Genomic DNA, 14,878 nt, shown 5'->3' on the forward strand with positions numbered 1-14,878 from the left:
CATTGCACAAGTAGTTCCCAAGAACTGCTGATGCAATGATAAATGCCGACAGCGTATGCATATATACAAAATATATAAAATAATTTAGACCATTAAACTTAATCTTTTATGAGATATAGAATACATTATCATAATTGGAAATAATGGAATATGTATAGATACAAAGCATTAAGACAACATATGTTAATACTTATTCTGTAAGAAAATGGCATAATTTGAACCCCATATTTAGGCCAAAAGGAATCAGAGTATTAAACTCAAAAATCCACTTTGTTTCTGACTTTGGAAGTTCCTTATCCTTATCTATACCTTTCCAATGATTATCTATTTTCCTAATAACCATAAAAAGTTATCCAATGGGATCTTTAACATAAGCCCTGAGTCTAAACACCCCTAATCTGCCGCCCCCGACATCGCCACCACCTACCTACACTTATTAACCCCTAATCTGCCCCCCCTGACACTGTCGCCAGCTACCTACACTTATTAACCCCTAATCTGCCGTCCCCAATGTCTCCGCCACACACCAACACCTATTAACCCCTAATATGCTGCCCCCAATGTCGTCGCCACCTACATAAATTTAATAACCCCTAATCTGCCGCCCCCAATGTCGTCGCCACCTACATAAATTTAATAACCTCTAATCTGCCGCCCCCAACGTCGCCGCCACTATACTAAAGTTATAAACTCCTAAACCTAACCCTAAGTCTAACCCTAACACCCACTAACTTTAATATAATTAAAATAAATCTAAAAAAAATTACTATCATTAACTAAATAATTCCTATTTAAAACTAAATACTTACCTATAAAATAAACTAGCTACAATATAACTAATAGTTACATTGTATGTATCTATCTTAGGTTTTATTTTTATTTCACAGGAAAGTTTGTATTTATTTTAACTAGGTAGACTAGTTAGTAAATAGTTATTAACTATTTACTAACTACCTAGCTAAAATAAATACAAATGTACCTGTAAAATAAAACCTAACGTGGGTTACACTAACACCTAACCTTACACTACAATTAAATACATTACATTAATTAAATACAATTAACTAAATTACAAAAAAACAAACACTAAATTACACAAAATAAAAAAGAAATTATCAAATATTTAAACTAATTACACCTAATCTAATAGCCCTATAAAATAAAAAGCCCCCCCCCCCAAATAAAAAACCCCTAGCCTACAATAAACTACCAATATCCCTTAAAAGGGCCTTTTGCGGGGCATTGCCCCAAAGAAATCAGCTCTTTTACCTGTAAAAAAAAATACAAACAACCCCCCAACAGTAAAACCCACCAGCCACACAACCAACCCCCCCAAATAAAATCATATCTAAAAAAACCTAAGCTCCCTATTGCCCTGAAAAGGGCATTTGGAGGGGCATTGCCCTTAAAAGGGCATTTAGCTCTTTTTCCGCCCAAACCCTAAGCTAAAAATAAAACCCACCCAAAAAAACCTTAAAAAAACCTAACACTAACCCCCGAAGAGCCACTTACAGTTTTTGAAGACTGGACATCCATCCTCAACGAAGCGGCAGAAGTTCTCATCAAAGCCGGCAGATGTCTTTATCCAAGCGGACCGAAGTCTTCATCCAGAAGGCATCTTCTATCCTTATCTATCCAGTGTGGAGCGGCTCCATCTTCAAGACATCCGGCGCGGAGCATCCTCTTCAATCAACGTCTCTTCCAGAATGAAGGTTCCTTTAAATGACGTCATCCAAGATGGCGTCTCTTGAATTCCGATTGGCTGATGGGGCATTTTGGTGGCCCCACGTGTCCATGCAACCCCAGATTCGATATGCCTGAAGATCCCAAACTCTCCTATACCTGCAAAAGGGATAGGATAGAGCACTGAAGGGACTTTGGAACCCAGATAAGAGGCAAATAGTAACCATAATTACCTAATTATGACTCTCAATAGTCTGAGTTGTGCCATTATTCATAGAGGCCTATTTATCAAGCCGTCAACTGTGCTGCATTCGCCGGCACCAATATGCTCGCCTGACATCGCCTAACATTGTTGCCGCGGACCTGAATACGCTCTCCATATTTAACAAAAAAGCTGTCAAAAAGCTGCGCACCAGTATGGGGCGATGAGCAGCAGTTGTTGTTAACTAACAGTCATCGATCTCGCTGCTTTTTGCCTTTTTCCCAGCTTTATATGAGATACCACCTATATGATGTTTTAATAGAATTCGCAATAAGATCTGCGCTTATCAAGCCTTTACTAGTTGCAGAAAAAAATCTGTGTCCATTCGTCTCTCTCAAACCTCACACCCAAGTCTCGTTCCCAGTTTTCGTGAAGTGTCAGTTTTGTGGCGTTCTTGGCCTCCTGTATAGTTGAGTAGAGTTGTGTAATCAATTTTATATTTCTACCCGGTGTTGCGGTAAGTCATTCTACAGTAGTGTATGGTAGTGTTGCGCTATTCTGACTGTGTCTGGTTATGGCATTATATATCTGAAGGTACAAGAACCAGTGTAAGGTATCTGGTTGTAGCTTATCTCGTAGTTGGGTGTATGTCATAATTTTCTGTCTGTCTAAAAAGTCTGCCACTCTATACAGTCCCTTGTTTTCCCATTTACTTATCAATCTTTGAAAGTCCAAGGGAAGCAAAGCCTCCACCAGCATTATCAAAGTGTGCTTGGGTATTGGTTTTAGGGATGATGTAAGAGATCTCCATAATTGTCTGGAATCCTCTGTAACCTTTAGATTATATAGTAGTTTATTTGTCTTGGTCGTGGTGCCCCATATGATATCTGCAGGTTTCTGTACTCCTGCTATATCTGCCTCAATTGTGGTCCAGGTTATCCCTTGGCAATTTTTGCCTAGTCACGTAATTTGTGCCAACCTAGCCGCTTGATAGTAATCTAGTAAATTGGGCATTCCTACCCCTCCTATCTGTTTATGTTGTTTTAAAATTTGGGAGGCTATTCTAGTTGTCTTGGCTCCTTGCAGGAATTTAATTAGGTCAGACTGTAGATCTCCTATCTCCTTTTGTGAGACTTTTATCAGTAGTGCACTAAACAGATATAATACTCTTGGTAAGATGTTCATCTTTATAATCGATAATCTACCATACCAGGAGAAACATCCCTTTCTCCACTTCCCTATATCCTTCCTTATAGTTTTAAAAATTGCTGCGTAGTTTGCCCTGTAAAAACCCTCCAGTGTATCTGTTATACTAACTCCCAGGTATTTAATGGAGTGCTTAGCCCAAGTGAAGTCAAAATGAGCTTCTATCAGTTTTTGGGTATGCTGTGGCAACGACATTGGGAGAGCCTCACATTTATCTGGATTAATTTTGAATTATGAGACTCTTGAGAAGTCCTCTAATATTTGATATAGATTAGGAAGGGACTGCAGGGGTTTTGTCAGTGTGAGCAAAATGTCATCTGCAAATAGTGTTGCTTTGTATTCCCCCTTGCTTAGTTTAACCCTGGAAATGTCTTTTGAGATTCTAATACAAGCCGCTAAAGGTTCTATACAGAGGGTGAACAGAAGTGACGATAATGGACAGCCCTGACGGGTTCTATTTAAAATTTTAATAGGTTTGGATTGGTATCCTGCTGCTCTAATTGCTGCCGTCGGGACTGAGTATACATTCTTAATAGCTTTCATGAAATTCCCTTTGAATCCCATGTGAGTGAGGGTTTCAAACATATATTTCCAGTTAACCATATCGAACGCCTTCTCCGCGTCCAAGGATAGGAGCAGAGAAGGCGTTCTTGTTCCCACCAAGTATTCCACCAGAGACACTATGCATCTTACATTATCCAGAGCTTCCCTCTCTTTTATAAATCCTATCTGGTCAGGATGTATCAAAGAGGGTAAATATTGTTTGAGTCTATTTGCCAGGATTTTGGTAAATATCTTTAAATCTTGGTTAATCAGTGAGATCGGACTATAGTTTTGATAGTTTCTGGGATTCTTCCCTGGTTTGGGAATAACCACTATTTTGGCTTGCAGTATCTCTGGCGGAATCGGGACACCCATGATGTCGTTACAGAATTTGTGTAAGTGTAGGATCAAGTTTGTTTTAAATAGCTTATAGTTTTCTTCCAGAAACCCATCAGGTCTGCCTGCCTTGCCTACTTTAAGGTCCTTTATCGCCAGAGTAATCTCTTTTATAGTGATCTCTGCATTTAGAGCCTCAGCTTCTATATTATCTAATTTCGGCAGGTCAGCCTTCCGTAGGAGTTGACATGTGAGTGTTTCTGTCTGAGGGGAATGCTGTACTTTTTTCCCATCATATAAAAGTTCATAGTATTGTGCAAAGCAGTCCGTGATTTTCTGTGGGTGAGATGTCAAAGTGCCATCTAGTTGTTGAATTAGTGGTATAGCTAGGTTTTTGGTCCTTTCTCTCAGTTTATGGGCTAGGAATCTGTCCGGCTTGTTTGCATATATAAAGTACTGGGCTTTTAATTTATGAATAGCTCTGAGGGAGTTCTTGTTTAGAATCTTAGCTAGGGTTTGTCTTTTAAGCATTAATGTGTCAAAAGTCGTTTGTGATAGTGTAATTTGGTGTTTCTTTTCAAGTGCTTCTATTTCATTTTGAAGTGTGTCTATCTTAGCTTTGACCTTTTTCATATGTAATTATTTTTCCTTTATGAGCATTCCCCTTATATAGGGTTTATGAGTGGCCCAAGTAATCGTCGGGCTTATCGCTGGGTCTGTATTTATCTTCCAATATTCCGTCATATTATGTAGTGTTTTGTTATGTATGTCTGGCTGTTTTAATGGTGTCGAATCATACGTCTATGATCTCTGCCTATATATATTAACTAAGCCCTTTAACTGTATCTGAATGATGGAGTGGTCCGACCATACACATGTGTGAATGGTGGAGTTACATAACTTGGGAAGTAAGAGTTGGCTAATACATATGTAATCCAGCTTGATGTAAATTTTATGCGCTGGTGAATAATAAGTGTGGTCTGTAGTCTGGCCATATAATTTTGTCCAGGTATCTATGACATTGTGGGTCTCTAGGATTCCCTTAATAGTTTTGGAGATAGTTATGTCTCATTTGCTTGTTTGTAAGTTTAAGGGGTGCATCTACCCTATGTGTTCTCAAATTAATATTGAAGTCTCCCGCAAGTACGATTCATGTTTGCGACCACTGAGTCAATAAATGTGATAAGTGATGAAAGAAGTCATGTTGCTGTTCATTGGGGGCATATATATTCCACAGTGTAATCTGTGTGTTCTGCATAGTCTCTCTTACTATAAGATATCTGCCATCCCGGTCCCCTATCACTTTCTCTTTTGTGAAGTTGATTGAGTTATGTACGAGTATTGATACCCCTCTTTTTTTATCAGTAGAGGCATCTGCGGAATCTGGCAGCTGCGGAATCTGTCGGTGCTCTACAAATAACCGATAATAATGAAAGTGTTGGGTAAAATGTCTAATCCAGTATCTCTGGATTTTTTGATGTGTAAAGTGGGTTTCCTGAAGGAATATGATGTTAGCTTTTAAATTGTTATATTGGGTAATTGCAGTTCTCCTTTTGCTATCTGTGTTCAAGCCTCTCACGTTATGTAATATTATCCTTAACTTAGACGTCATTTATTGTTACCCTTCTCTCCCCCCGCCTGTATCTGTATGACATCTCTGACCTTAAACCCGGTTTTCAATTCAGCTCTTTCATATTCGGCTCTGTTATGTAGAAACTTTCCTCTCCACTGCTCGACGGTACATAGAACAAAATAAAACAACCTTAAAATAAACAATATCAAATAACTGCAGAATATAACAACATTTTTTTCCAGTTACATACTTGCATAGTCATACCCAACAATATGGGTGTGTAGTCTCATTAGATGTATTGTTATTAATAAACTTAAACTGGTGAAAGTGGGTACAGTTAATATGATCTATACATAGACTATGTGTATGGAAAGTAAGTGAGTTAGCTAAGTGTAGCATGGGTTATGTGTACAATCCATCTTACTATTTTCATGTAGATACGACGTATAATTAAGTGATGAGCAACTTTTTCAGTTGTATTACCACTAAAAAGTCTTTAGGAGAGTCATTCCCATATAATGATATTCATCTGTCGTGTGTTTCTATCAGCGACAGGTGACTGTTTGTAGGGATAGAGGAGAAAAAAGGGAAGAAGTAGCCCTCGGTATTTGTCGAGTGAGTTCTTCAGGATTTTTGTTTCTTCTTGGGTACTTTTGACCACCGCACTGTTTGTGCTGATCCTCTTTGTTGCTGGGGTGGCTATCTCCTGTGATCTTGCTGTATTTCAGGCAAATCTGGACACTCCAGTCTAAGGTGTTGTCATACTTCTGGGATGTCTTGTCTCTCCTTAATTGTAGTTGTTCTACCTTCATGATGTAGTAGTTTCAGGCATCCTCTAGGCCGAGTGTACAGCAGTCTCCATTACCACCATTATTAATGCGTCTGTGGTCTCATTCTTAACATTGTTCTGTTGTGAGAGAGATCCTGACCTGATGTAAAGTTGGTCTATGTGCTGTTGTGAGCTATATACCGACTTTCTGCCAAAGCTACACCCGGAACTCACAGCTCAATCTTCCGTCGCTATGTTTGTCCAGGCTCCGCCCCCAGGTTGGAATATTTAAAGGGACATGTAACTAAACATTTTTCTTTTATGATTCAGATAGAGATTATAATTTTAAAAATGTTTCCAATTTATTTCTTTTATCAAATTTGCTTCATTCTCATGTTACAAACCTAACATTTCTGGATTTATTTATTTTTCACAAAAAATAACAAACAAATTACCAAAAATAAAAAAAGTTATGCCTATTCTAAAACCTCACTTAAAGGGACACTATTAAGTCAAAATTAAACTCTCATGATTCAGAAAGAGCATGCAATTTTAATAAACGTTCTAATTTACTCCTGTTATCAATTTTTCTCTTTGTACTCTTGGTAGCTTTATTTGAAAAGCAGGAATGTAAGCTTAAAAGATGGCCCATTTTTGGTTCAGATCCTGGGTTGCACTTGCTTATTGGTGGTTAAATGTAGCCACCAATCACAAGCGCTAGCCAGGGTGCTGGACCAAAACTGGGCCGGATCCTTAGCTTACATTCCTACTTTTTCAAATAAAGATACCAAAAGAACAAAGAAAAATTAATAATAGTAGTAAATTAGAAAGTTGCTTAAAATTGGATAATTGCATGCTCTATCTGAATCATGAAATAAAAAAAATTGGGTTTACTATCCCTTTATAAAAAAAATCACCCTCAATCTCTAAATAATAAAAAGAAGAGAACTCATATTGAAACCTATGACCCATACAGACTCACAATGGAGTCAGAAGTCTTAGCCCTTTTGCAGTGGTTATCTCGTAAGATGGAGATTCATCACACATCCCTTAGGATGAGCTGAATCGAGGGACAAACTCACCTTTTTCGGCCCAATCCTGGTTTAAACAAGTCTCCCGGTCGTGTTAGATGAGAGCCAGAAGGGAGATCATATCGATGGCCTAAAGGAGACTACCTGTACGATCATGCCACCAGACACAGACGAATGGGCCTCGCTAAATATTGCCTCAGTGGACATGGCATCATGCACGCATTCTGGCATTGGGATACTGCTGGCAGGAGAGAGGCTGGTTCTGGGCACCCCGGAGATGCGGCCGGTCGAAGGGGGGTCTGGAATAAAATGTGAGCTGAGGTGCCTGGTGAGCCCGCTACTGAGATCCACACATGCCTTACTGGGACATTCTAAAATCTTCCAGCTCCGAAATACAGACTTCACCCTTAAAGCCACTAACCATCCTTGGAAAAACTTATGTACGGCAGGCATTTTGGTGGCCCCACGTGTCCATGCAACCCCAGATTCGATATGCCTGAAGATCCCAAACTCTCCTATACCTGCAAAAGGGATAGGATAGAGCACTGAAGGGACTTTGGAACCCAGATAAGAGGCAAATAGTAACTATAATTACCTAATTATGACTCTCAATAGTCTGAGTTGTGCCATTATTCATAGAGGCCTATTTATCAAGCTGTCAACTGTGCTGCATTTGCCGGCACCAATACGCTCGCCTGACATCGCCTAACATCATTGCCGCGGACCTGAATACGCTCTCCATATTTAACAAAAAAGCTGTCAAAAAGCTGCGCACCAAGTACGGGGCGATGAGCAGCGGACTGTTGTTAACTAACAGTCATCGATCCCGCTGCTTTTTGCCTTTTTCCCAGCTTTATTTGTATACTGTCACTAAGCACCGCCAGTATACTAAACTGTTTAACCCCTATCCCGCCGCTCCCGGAGCCCACCGCCACTCTAATAAAGTTATTAACCCCTATTCTGCCGCTCGTGGAGCCCACCCCCACCTACATTATGTTATTAACCCCTAATCTGCTGCCCCCTACACCGCCGACACCTACATTATGTTATTAACCCCTATCCCGCCACTCCCGGAGCCCACCACAACTAAATAAAGTTATTAACCCCTAAACCGCCAGCACCCCACATCGCCATAAACTAAAGTTACCTATTAGCCCTTAAACCTAACAACCCGCTAACTTTATATTAAATATTAACTCATCCCTATCTTATAATAAATGTAAACTTACCTTTAAAATTACATTAAACTATATTACATTGATAATTATTCTACCCTAACTTTTATACTAAAATTACAATAAACTATATTAAATTAATAATTATTCTACCCTAACTTTTATACTAAAATTACAATAAACTACATTAAATTAATCATTATTCTACCCTAACTTTTATACTAAAATCACATTAAACTACAAATTAAATTAACTATAGTATATATTTAAACACCTAACCCTACTCAAATAATTAAAATCTACACTAAAAAATTACTAAGTTACAAAAAACTAACAAACACTAAGTTACAAAAAATAAAAAAGAAATTATCAAAGATTTAAACTAATTACACCTAATCTAGGGGCCCTATGAAAATAAAAAAGCCCCCCCCCCAATAAAAAAAACCCTAATCTACAATAAACTACAAATTGCCCTTAAAAGGGCCTTTTGCGGGGCATTGCCCCAAAGAAATCATCTCTTTTACCTGTAAATAAAAAATACAAATACCCCCCCAACAGTAAAACCACCACCCACACAACCAACCCCTCAAATAAAATACTAATCTAAAAAAACCTAAGCTCCCCATTGCCCTGAAAAGGGCATTTGGATGGGCATTGCAATTAAAAGGGCATTTAGCTTTATTGTTGCCCAAAGCCCTAACCTAAAAATAAAACCCACCCAATACATCCTTAAAAAATCCTAACACTAACCCCAGAAGATTCACTTACAGTTTTGAAGATCCGACATCCATCCTCCAAGAAGCCGGCAGAAGTCTTCATCCAAGCGGCCGAAGTCTTCCTCCAAGCCCGCACAAGTCTTCACCCAGACGGCATCTTCTATTTTCATCCAACCGGAGCGGAGCAGCTCCATCTTCAAGACATCCAACGCGGAGCATCCTCTTCAATCGACTTTGGAGTGAAGGTTCCTTTAAATTACGTCATCCAAGATGGCGTCCCTTAGATTCCGATTGGCTGATAGAATTCTATCAGCCAATCGGAATTAAGGTTGAAAAAATCCTATTGGCTGTTGCAATCAGCCAGTAGGATTGAGCTGGCAATCTATTGGCTGATTGGAACAGCCAATAGAATGCGAGCTCAATCCTATTGGCTGATTGGACCAGCCAATAGGATTGAAGTTCAATCCTATTGGCTGATTACAACAGCCAATAGGATTTTTTTAACCTTAATTCCGATTGGCTGATAGAATTCTATCAGCCAATCGAAATCTAAGGGACGCCATCTTAGATGACGTCATTTAAAGGAACCTTCATTCCGAAGAAGCCATCGATTGAAGAGGATGCTCTGTGTCGGATGTCTTGAAGATGGAGTCGCTCCGCGCCGGATGGATGAAGATAGAAAATGCCGTCTGGGTGAAGACTTCTGCGGGCTTGGAAGAAGACTTCGGCCGCTTGGATGAAGACTTCTGCCGGCTTCTTGGAGGATGGATGTCGGATCTTCAAAACTGTAAGTGAATCTTCTGGGGTTAGTGTTAGGGTTTTTTAAGGGTGTATTGGGTGGGTTTTATTTTTAGGTTAGGGCTTTGGGCAGCAATAGAGCTAAATGCCCCTTTAAGGGCAATTCCCATCCAAATGCCCTTTCCAGGGAAATAAGGAGCTTAGGTTTTTTTTTAATAGGATTTTATTTGGGGGGTTGGTTGTATGGGTGATGGGTTTTACTGTTGGGGGGTATTTGTATTTTTTATTTACAGGTAAAAGAGCTGATTTCTTTGGGGCAATGCCCTCGCAAAAGGCCCTTTTAAGGGCTATTTGTAGTTTATTGTAGGTTAGGGTTTTTTTATTTTGGGGGGGCTTTTTTATTTTCATAGGGCCCTTAGATTAGGTGTAATTAGCTTAAATCTTTGATAATTTATTTTATATTTTTTTATAACTTAGTGTTTGTTTGTTTTTTGTAACTTAGTTGTTAGTTTTTTTGTAACTTAGTAATTTTTTAGTGTAGATTTTAATTATTTGAGTAGGGTTAGGTGTTTAAATATATAAAATAGTTAATTTAATTTGTATTTTTATGTAATTTTAGTACAAAAGTTAGGGTAGATTAATTAATAGTTTAATATAGTTTAATGTAATTTTAGTATACAAGTTAGGGTAGGTTAAGTTTTAATTTAATATAGTTTAATGTAATTTAGTATAATAGGGTAGATTAAATTAATTAGTAGTTTAATATAGTTTAATTTAAATCTAAAGGTAAGTTTAAATTTATTATAAGATAGGGATGAGTTAATAATTAATATAAAGTTAGCGGGTTGTTAGGTTTAGGGGTTAATAGTTTAATTTAGTTTATGGCGATGTGGGGGGCTGACGGTTTAGGGGTTATTAGGTTTAGTAAGTGCTAGTGATGTGGGAGGCCAGGGGTTTAGGGTTTAATACATTAATTTAGTTGCGGTGGGGTCCGGGAACGGCAGGATAGGGGTTAATAACTTTATGTAGGTGGCGGCGGTGTGGGGGGCGGCATATTAGGGGTTAATAAGTATAATGTAGGTGGCGGCAGATTAGGGGTTAATAAGTATAATGTAGGTGGCAGCGGTGTCGGTGCGGCAGATTAGGGGTTAATAAGTATAATGTAGGTGGCGGCGGTGTCGGGGCAGCAGATTAGGAGTTAATAAGTATAATGTAGGTGGCGGCGGTGTAGGGGGCGGCAGATTAGGGGTGTGTAGACTCGGGGTACATGTTAGGGTGTTAGGTGTAAACTTAAATTTTATTCTCCCATAGGAATCAATGGGATATCGGGCAGCAGCGAACATGAGCTTTCGCTGTTTTCAGACTCTTATTGATTCCTATGGCAGGATAGAAAACCAGGGGCCCGATCCAATATGCAGCGTCGCCCGCAAAAGCCGGCGACGCCAAATTTAGCGTGGGTTTGGTATCACATATACGGCGTAACATAGAAGTTACGCTCATATATATCTGCCTTCGCCCGTAGTTTTTTGCCCCATAGACTGACATACACAACCTGCGCAGTTTGGTATCCAATATACAGCGTAAGGAATTACGTGGCAAAAATGGAGAAATCTTTCTCCATTTTCACCTCGCCACAAAGTGCAGGCGTAGCAAGCCTTACGCTGAGTATTGGAGCCCCGTAACTCCCTAATCTGCCTGCAAAATAAAACCTAACACCTAACGCGTGTGCAATGTCTATCTACCTGTCAGCCTAAATCCCCCACCGCAATACCTAATAAAGTGTTTAACCCCTAAACCACCGCTCTCGGACCCCGCCGCCACCTACATTATATGTATTAACCCCTAATCTGACCCCCCTACACCGCCGCAAGCTACATTAAATATATTAACCCCTAATTTGTTCCCCCTACACCTCCGCCACCTATATTATATGTATTACCCCCTAATCTGACCCCCCTACACCGCCGCCAGCTACATTAAATATATTAACCCCTAATCTGAGCCCCCTACACCACCGCCACCTATATTAACTATATTACCCCCTAATCTGAGCCCCCTACACCGCCGCCACCTATATTAACTATATTACCCCCTAAACCTAAGTCTAACCCTAACACCCCCTAACTTAATTATTATTTAAATAAATCTAAATAATATTAATATTATTAACTAAATTATTCCTATTTAAAACGAAATACTTACCTATAAAATAAACCCTAACGCCTAGATTTAGAGTTTTGCGGCCAAAGGGGTGCGTTAGCTACGCGTGCTTTTTTCTGGCCGCACCTTTTAAATACCGCTGGTATTTAGAGTTCACAGAAGGGCTGCGTTAGGCTCCAAAAAAGGAGCGTAGAGCATATTTACCGCAACTGCAACTCTCAATACCAGCGGTGCTTACGGACGCGGCCAGCTTCAAAAACGTGCTCGTGCACGATTCCCCCATAGGAAACAATGGGGCAGTTTGAGCTGAAAAAAAGCAGCGTTCAGCTCCTAACGCAGCCCCATTGTTTCCTATGGGGAAACACTTCCTAAGTCTGCACCTAACACCCTAACATGTACCCCGAGTCTAAACACCCCTAAACTTACACTTATTAACCTCTAATCTGCCGCCCCCGCTATCACTGACCCCTGCATTTTATTATTAACCCCTAATCTGCCGCTCCGTATACCGCCGCAACCTACATTATCCCTATGTACCCCTAATCTGCTGCCCCTAACACCGCCGACCCCTATATTATATTTATTAACCCCTAATCTGCCCCCCACAACGTCGCCGCCAGCTACCTACAATAATTAACCCCTAATCTGCCGACCGCATCTCACCGCTACTATAATAAAGTTATTAACCCCTAATCCGCCTCACTCCCGCCTCAATAACCCTATAATAAATAGTATTAACCCCTAATCTGTCCTCCCTAACATTGCCGACACCTAACTTCAATTATTAACCCCTAATCTGCCGACCGGAGCTCGCCGCTACTATAATAAATGTATTAACCCCTAAAGCTAAGTCTAAACCTAACACTAACACCCCCCTAAATTAAATATAATTTAAATCTAGCGAAATAAAATAATTCTTATTAAATAAATTATTCCTATTTAAAGCTAAATACTTACCTGTAAAATAAACCCTAATATAGCTACAATATAAATTATAATTATATTGTAGCTATTTTAGGATTAATATTTATTTTACAGGCAACTTTGTAATTATATTAACCAGGTACAATAGCTATTAAATAGTTAATAACTATTTAATAGTTACCTAGTTAAAATAATTACAAAATTACCTGTAAAATAAATCCTAACCTAAGTTACAATTAAACCTAACACTACACTATCAATAAATTAATTAAATACAATACCTACAATTATCTACAATTAAACCTAACACTACACTATCAATAAATTAATTAAATACAATACCTACAAATAAATACAATGAAATAAACTAACTAAAGTACAAAAAATAAAAAAGAACTAAGTTACAAAAAATAAAAAAATATTTACAAACATTAGAAAAATATTACAACAATTTTAAACTAATTACACCTACTCTAAGCCCCCTAATAAAATAACAAAGCCCCCCAAAATAAAAAAAATGCCCTACCCTATTCTAAATTAAAAAAGTTCAAAGCTCTTTTACCTTACCAGCCCTGAAAAGGGCCCTTTGCGGGGCATGCCCCAAAGAATTCAGCTCTTTTGCCTGTAAAAAAAAACATACAATACCCCCTGATCAGAACAGCCAATAGAATGCGAGCTCAATCTGATTGGCTGATCGGATCAGCCAATCGGATTGAACTTGATTCTGATTGGCTGATTCCGTCAGCCAATCAGAATTTTCCTACCTTAATTCCGATTGGCTGATAGAATCCTATCAGCCAATCGGAATTCGATGGACGCCATCTTGGATGATGTCCCTTAAAGGAACCGTCATTCGTCGGGAAGTCGTCGGTGAAGATGGATGGATCCGCGCTGGAGGTCTTGAAGATCAGCCGGTCGTCATCGGATTGAAGAACATAGAAGATGCGGCTTGGATGAAGATGTTTGCCGGTCTGGATGTCCTCTTCTGCCCGCTTGGATCCAGACTTCAGCCGGAGGATGGACGTCACTCTTCAGCCCCCGCTTGGGCTTGGATCAAGATTTCGGAGGCTTGGATCAAGACTTCGGTGGACGGATCGGTGAACCTGGTATGGTGAAGATAAGGTAGGAAGATCTTCAGGGGCTTAGTGTTAGGTTTATTTAAGGGGGGTTTGGGTTAGATTAGGGGTATGTGGGTGGTGGGTTGTAATGTTGGGGGGGGTATTGTATGTTTTTTTTTACAGGCAAAAGAGCTGAATTCTTTGGGGCATGCCCCGCAAAGGGCCCTTTTCAGGGCTGGTAAGGTAAAAGAGCTTTGAACTTTTTTAATTTAGAATAGGGTAGGGCATTTTTTTATTTTGGGGGCTTTGTTATTTTATTAGGGGGCTTAGAGTAGGTGTAATTAGTTTAAAATTGTTGTAATATTTTTCTAATGTTTGTAAATATTTTTTATTTTTTGTAACTTAGTTCTTTTTTATTTTTTGTACTTTAGTTAGTTTATTTCATTGTATTTATTTGTAGGTATTGTATTTAATTAATTTATTGATAGTGTAGTGTTAGGTTTAATTGTAGATAATTGTAGGTATTGTATTTAATTAATTTATTGATAGTGTAGTGTTAGGTTTAATTGTAACTTAGGTTAGGATTTATTTTACAGGTAATTTTGTAATTATTTTAACTAGGTAACTATTAAATAGTTATTAACTATTTAATAGCTATTGTACCTGGTTAATATAATTACAAAGTTGCCTGTAAAATAAATATTAATCCTAAAATAGCTACAATATAATTATAATTTATATTGTAGCTATATTAGGGTTTATTT

Source organism: Bombina bombina, chromosome 9 (genome assembly GCF_027579735.1).
Source record: "Bombina bombina isolate aBomBom1 chromosome 9, aBomBom1.pri, whole genome shotgun sequence".
NCBI classification, from domain to species: domain Eukaryota; kingdom Metazoa; phylum Chordata; class Amphibia; order Anura; family Bombinatoridae; genus Bombina; species Bombina bombina.